This window comes from Notamacropus eugenii, chromosome 1 (genome assembly GCF_028372415.1).
Source record: "Notamacropus eugenii isolate mMacEug1 chromosome 1, mMacEug1.pri_v2, whole genome shotgun sequence".
In the NCBI taxonomy this organism is placed as follows: Eukaryota; Metazoa; Chordata; class Mammalia; order Diprotodontia; family Macropodidae; genus Notamacropus; species Notamacropus eugenii.
In genome coordinates this window covers 514,614,745-514,622,227 of record NC_092872.1, presented here as the reverse complement: position 1 = coordinate 514,622,227, position 7,483 = coordinate 514,614,745, and the positions used below count along the sequence as shown (strand labels likewise).

General features: G+C 36.1%; 1 long non-coding RNA gene across 1 annotated transcript; it reads left to right on the top strand.

Annotated features, from left to right (window-relative positions):
* The first annotated feature begins 631 nt into the window (after positions 1–631).
* Positions 632–7,183, top strand: LOC140519968 (uncharacterized). Its single transcript, XR_011972342.1, has 2 exons — positions 632–1,074; positions 6,834–7,183. It is a non-coding gene; the product is annotated as an uncharacterized lncRNA (long non-coding RNA).
* The last annotated feature ends 300 nt before the right edge of the window (positions 7,184–7,483 follow it).

Sequence of the window (7,483 nt, the reverse complement as noted above, 5' to 3'; positions counted from 1 at the left end):
TGGAAGAATCCTAGAGATAATCTAGTTCAATCCCCTTTTCAAAGAAAAGGAATATAAATAAAAGAGGCATATGCCTAACAGGGGTTCTCAGAGGTCTGGAGATTCTTGGGGGTCCTCAAAACACTTTCAAGGAGTCCACAATTTCAAAACTATTTTCATAATAATATGATGATGTTATTTGCCTATTAAAATACTCTTCACTTCCAAATACCTAAGGCTAGATTTTCTTCATATACGTCACACTTTAACCAAAACAACTCACAACAGATTGATTGCAGAAGAGATTCCACCTGTCTTCTATTAAGCCAGATGTTTAAGAGATTTGCAGAAATACATAATATAATGTCGCTCTTCTAACTAGTATTTTTGTTTTGGAAATATAGTTATTTTCATAAAATATGTTACTTACGTCAACACAATGGATTTATTATTGTTATGTTTAAATAGATAAATATTCTAGTTTGGTAAATATTAATAGATCTCTAACTCTCACAAACAAAAGTTCTTTGGAGTCCTTAGTAAACTTTTAGAGTGTGAAAGGGTTCTGAGATCAAAAAGACAGACTGCCTGAAACAAAAACTAGTTGGTGGAAAAGTGCGCACTAATAATACCTGTGTTTCTTGACTTCTAGCCCACTGCTTTTCCCACTATGCCACATTACCTCATCAAGACTTTGGCTCCTGACCAAGTTAAACAGCTGTTTGAAATGCTACCTTTGGCTCTTTGTCACGATGCTGGATGGAATCAGCTGGAAGATTTAACTTTGGCTGTCTCTTGGTTGTGCATATGTGGATTATCTACTTTCTGACTCATTGCTGGCAGAAGTTTTCTCTGCTACTCACCACATTTGGGGCACACCCCTCTGCTTTCAGTTAGCATGGACTTAGGGAGTGCAAACTTATCTAACAAAAAGCGTAGGATGCTGTTTAGTGCTATGTAGAAAAACATAGCCACATGTACCGGAGAAGGAAGACCTACTTCTATTGGGAAGATGTCTGCTCTATATGTCCAGAAAGGAAGCCAACAAGTGAATAAGTGTCAGGAAGACCCAGGCTCTAGTGCTGCCTCTGACAGGTACTGTGCCTCTGGGTGAGTCACTTTAACCCCTGAGATCCAGACTACTCTCTAAAACTAATAAATTTCAGAAGTCCTTCTTGGTAAGAAACTCCCTATACCACCTGCCTTAGTCTTGTAAAGTAAAATAAGGAAAATACACCTGGAGCTCAAACTGCAGTAGTTTATGGGTTGTAGACTATATACCACGTTAGCCTAGATAACATAGTCTTCATCAGTGAGTCCAGTGAGTTCACCTTCAAAGTTACCTTGCATTTATTTTATATGAATATAAAAATATAAGAGTTGTGAGGGAGGTAGGTGGCACAGTGGATAGACAGCTGGGCCTGAATTCAGGAAGACCTGAGTTCAGATCCTATCCTAGTCACTTGCTGTGTGATCCTGAGCAAGTACCTTTACCTCTGTCTGCCTCAGTTTCTTTAACTATAAAACAAGAATAATAGCTCCTTCCTCTCAGGTTTTCTACATATATATAGATAGATTTATAGAATACATACATATAAGGCTCTATTTTAATGCGATAAGCTATATAATCTTAGAGGAATAAATTTTATAGGAATATTATGTACATTATATGACATACATATTATATAACCATACTATATACTATATATATACCCTTCTCTTCTATACATACTATATGTGACACATTGTATGTTATAGATATGCTATATGTAACACAGTATACATAGTATAACATTATATACTATACACATGCTATACCACATATATATTACACATTGTGTATACATGTACACACTATTCTAGATATATGACATATGTATATGTTGTATGTCACACAATATATAACACATAATATATTTATAATATAGTACATATCACAAATGAATGCATATATAAATCTGTTCTATGTACTATGCATATATTATATTGCTAGATATAATGTAGTACATACATATGTGGTGTCTGTGTACTATGCTGTGTACTATATTATGTAGCCTAATAATATAATATAGAATAATTTATACAATATGATACATAATGTATATACATACTATATATAATACGTTATATATACATATATATTACATATATACACATATATATGTGTATGTGTACGTATATATATAGATGTTAAGGGGTTCAAGGATTCACCCAGAGGTGCAGCATCTGTCAGAGGCAGGACTGGAGCCTAGGTCTTTGATTCTCTTATTCATCCTATGATACTGCCTTTTTTCCTGGACGTAGAGAGCAGATTTATATTTTTTTATGTAAGTGGGTCTTCCTTCTCTATACTCTATATTATATGTATAGCATGTATAGATATATATAATGCATAGAAATATAGGGTACAGCTTATATATACATACACATACATATGTAACAGTATACATATTTTCCTATGGAAATCTGTCTCTGTGTTTCTCTGTCTCTGGCTCTCTCCTTTAAGAGGACAAGAGGTACATCAACAGTACAACATAAAGAGAACTGAATTGGGTGCTGAGAGACTTGAGTTTTTTGTCTTCATTACCATTAAGCAGTCATGAGACTTTTGGCAATTCTTTTTTAGGATTTTGGTTTTCTCCTCTGTAAAATCACAAGGTTGACCTAGATCAGGATTTATTAATCTAGGGCCATTAATTTGTTTTTAAAAAATTTTGATAATTGTCTTTGAATATAATTGGTTTCCTTTGTAATCAGTTCAATATCTTTTATTTTAAACTTTTAAAGACATCACTTTGAGAAGGGCCCCCCAGGTTTCATCAGACTGATCAAGGGGTTTCATGACACAAAAACTTTAAGAATCCCTAGATTCCAGATAATTTCAAAGATCCTTTCCTTTATCTAAAATTCCATGGTTCGATGAAAATAAAGATGACCAAATTACTCCTTTTATCCTCCCTTTCCTTAGGTTCTTCCTCTGTTTCCCATTCCTGTATGAATTTTCCTTTCCCTAGGGCTTCTTCGGATGTATCCCTCTTTAATCCTTTCTTTTTCAACAGTTTCTACTCATCTTCTTGAAGCTCAGAGACAAAGTTAACATACAGTATGAATGGAATGAAAGGAAAGGAAGGAATTCTGCATTTCTAACCCCTCATTCCACATCACACAATTGGCTATGTGTTTTGTGAAGAGTCTTACCCTATTATAAAACTAAAGGTATTACTTACTGACAGTCAAGTTTGACAGGACATAGTCCAAGACAGAGAAGTAAGTGGCCTATGGGTATATTTTTGAAATCCTAAGACAGAGCGATAGTGTGGAATAGAAAGAGGAGAGGATATATACTGAAATCATAAGACATTTCATCATGGCACACACCTGAGAAAACAGACTGAGGAGTGATGAGAAAACATTGGCCTTTCTAAAATGATGCAATTTCCCCTAGAGTTGCAGTGTTTTAGGATGAATTCAGTTTCTCCCTTTTTCCATCCTTCCTCCAACCTGCTCCCAAATCTGGCAGTGGCTAACAGTTGGTGAGTCAGACAGGCTTGGAATGATGACACAAAACTGAGTAATAACCAGAACTGGAATTACTGACACATATTTTTGATAAACAACTGCTGGTGTCTATATACAGACTTGACCTTTTATTGTACACTTGATAGCTAAAATAGAAGAAATAATCCCATTCTGACTGCTCTCTCATTTGATGAAGCTTCTTTAAGGACTGTTAAATTTGGAACTTTGGGTTTATACTACCTACCTTCCAGGGTTGTTTCAATTCAACTCAATTCAATAAGCATTTATAGGAGCCAATTATGCCCAAGGCACTGTACTAGAGTGGATTAGAAGAAAGAAAATAAAACAAAACAAAAACAAGAGTCCCTCCCCTCAAGGAGCTTATATTGTCCTGGAGAATTTTGAGGTTACTGCTTTGTAAAACTTAAAGTATCTCAGAAAATATTGTTATCATTATTATTTCCAGAGTCAGAATACACTGTAATTCAAGGCTTTCTTATTTCTTACCTGGAAATATTACAATATTATTATAATAATTTCCTAATGTGTTTCTCCACCTTTTGGTTTCTTCCCCCTTACAATCTATGATATATCTCGCTACCAGATTCGTCCTCAAGATGCACAAATGAGATCATGTCATCTCCCCCCTTTAAAGATTTTTGGTTTCTACTGATTTATTTTTTTCCAATAAACATAATTTTATTCTTTCTTCCTTTCACTAATCCCATTCCCATTAGAAAAAGGAAAAAAAAAAACCAAACCCTTATAAAAAATATGTATGGTCAAGCAAAATAAATTCCCACATTGACTGTGTCTTGACTCTATCACCTCTCTGTCTGGAAGCAGGCAACAGGATTCCTCATTGGTCCTCTAGAATTGTGGTCTTGGTGCCTTTTGTACAAAGTTCAAACTTCTTGCCACTTACTGCCCTCCAAAAGCTGGCACTGCCCTATATTTCCAGCCACTGACTAACTCTTTTCCATTCAATGATAAGTCAACACTTATTAAATGCCTACTATGTACAAGGCATTCTGCTAGTTACTTGGGATACAAAGATAAAAAACAAAGAGTTCTTATCCTATGCTCTAACCCAGGGGTTCTCAAAGGGTGGCCTGTCTACCCTGGGAGGTCTCCCAAACCTTTTCAGAGGGTCCACTTCACAATTATTTTCATAATACTACTAAATGGTTATTTGCCTATTAAAAACTCCTTTTCAAATACATATCTCGGTGAGGCAGGACTTTCTTCATTTATTTCAACCAAAACAACATATCACAACAGATTAAATGCAGAAGCAGATATGAGAACCCAGCTGTCTTCCATTAAGGCAGTCATTAAGGAGATTTGCAAAGATGTAAAAGGAAGCCACTCTTCTCGCTGAATTTTTTTTTGTTCTGGAAAATATGGTTACTTTTCATAAAACATGTTATTTATGTTAACATTTAGTGGAGTTAGCATTATTTTAATATGAATTAGTAAAGAAATTAACAATTTATCAGTTTCATTTTCTAATGTAGCTAATATATAACCCATATAAACAAAAGATCTTGGAGGTCCCTAATAATTTTTAAAAGTATAAAGAGCTCCTGAGATCAAAAGTTTGAGTACTACTGCTCTAGCCAAAGCTGTCTAGTTCTGACTTCTGAATACATCCAATACTTTTTCACCTGTCCTTGTTCATGTAATTACTGATTCCTGCAACTCTGACAGTCAAAATGGTATCCAGTCTTCAAGGACCCACACCAAATGCTGCCTGTTGTGTAAAACCTACTTTGCTTGATCCCACCCCCAAGTCAAAAGGAAACCTTCATTCCTGTAAACTCTCCTAGTACTTTGTTTGGACACATCTTATGAGCATCTAAATCCTTCTCCCACCCTGGGTCGAAAGCTCATGTCTTCATCACTACATCCTTTTTAACACTAAGCACAATGTCATGTCCATAGGTCAGAAAGATGTCTGTTTAGCAGAAATGAGTTGAGGAGTTGATCTACAGAATCATTCACTTACTTATGGTATTTAATTCTATACATTTCAAATGTGTGTTCATTTGTCTCTTGTTCCTGTGTGGCTGCCACACCCACAGTGATCTTTCTTTCCCTTCTCTCAATTCTTAAGGGATTTACATTAAAAAAAAAATTTAGCAGTTGGTTTATTTGTTGACATTAATTATTGCTTCTAGTGGGGGTAGTAAGGAGTAGTGGAAAGAATGTTGGACCTATAGTCTGGGAATATATGGGTTCAAATTTTTCCTTTAATCTGTACTAGCAGGTGTAGTGCAGGTATTGGGGAAACAAATATTAAAATGAAACATTCCCTGCCCTCAAGGAACTTATATTCTATTGAGGGAGATAACAAGGTAAATTCTGGTGGAGGAGGGGAAGGGCATTAGCTGCTGAGGAGATCCAGAAAGGCTTTTGTAAAAGATGGTGCTTGAATAGAGAATGAGAAGTCATTTAAGATGTTTGTACCTCAGTTTCCCTCTCTGGAAAATATGCTGTAAAAGAGCTATGTAAATATCAGCTACAAGCTACAATTATTAAGGATGTTACTCTTAGTCACTCACCTTTATCCGTTATTCTTTCTTTGAAAGAAGGCAGGAAATTATGTTTATCTCCCACAGAACTCAGCACATTTCTGGACACAGGGTAAGCCTTCAATGAATAGTTTTAATCAGCTTGTCTAAGCTGAAGTTGGAAAACTCCCAGAAAATTGAGACTCTGCACTTTGCAAAGTATTATGGATACATAAATAGAGAAGGGTTTAACACAGAAAATGCCAGAATCCCTTTTTAATGCAATCCTATCATTTTATACATAAAAAACCCAAGCCTGTGAGGGAGACATTTATAAGGAAAATGCATCTCTTTTTGAAAGCAAGCTTGATAAAATAACCAATCTGTTACTATATATACAAATGAATTTTACCATGTACATTGAGCATGTAATATAAAATGTGTTACATGTAATATAAGATGAACACATTAATTTAGAGAGTCCATAGTCCATAATGGGATGGACTGACCAGTGAGCCCAGTCCTTATGGAGTCCTCACATTGACTTGAACATACACAAATATTGTTTCTGGATTGCTTATGTCAAGAAGAGTATCCTTTTTGATTGGTTACCGAGCATAACCTAGATGTTCATTTGAAAAGCCAAAGTGAGCTTCTGTCTCCATCCTTACTACCTGGTAGTGATGAAGTGAGAGGGTAAGGATGAAGCACTCAGTGAAAAGGGAGACGCCAAGCCTTTATCCCCTGAGCTCAGGGGCCATGTAGCCAAGAGCATGTGTTGTTGCTTCCGTCTTTGTTAAAGATATTTTTTCCTGTTGTTAGGTGAAGCAGATTGAAGATTGATTATGACCAACTTTGTGCATTTCAAAATGTCAGGAGAGTGAAGTAACAGAAATGCAGGAGCTGTAATCTAAGCCTGGATTTACCAGAAGTGACAAAGTGTGAGGAGCAAAGACCCCAGTCTAGGGAAGATGCAGGCTCATCCATCCATCAGCAGTGCCACATTCTGAAGTGAACTTGGTAAGTTGAATGCTATGTAGAAACAATGTTAAGACAAACCATTCTCCCCAGGAAACACAGTCACATAGGGGAGAGTATACTGCCAGGTGTTGGAGGAAATATTTGTACTTCTGTTCTTACTGTATCTTTGGAATAAATGGCTCTTTGTAAAAGCTATTTGATATTGGTTAAAAGGAACTGGGGTACTAATCACTAGTTGTTAACACTGAGGAGGGAAAATACACCAACAATGGGGTTCAAGCCATAGTATTGGTAAAAGACACCTCCAACCCCTTACGGCTAACCAGAAGCCAGAGAGTTAACCTTCCCAGCTCTGAAAGAGTAAGTACAAGGGGTTACCACATATCTACATCCATCTTGAAAGAAATAGTTTTCAGTGCCCCGCCCCTCCCAAAAGAAATTTTTTGGGTGAAAACTTCTCAAAATGAAAGCTTCACAGATGCCCTTCATCT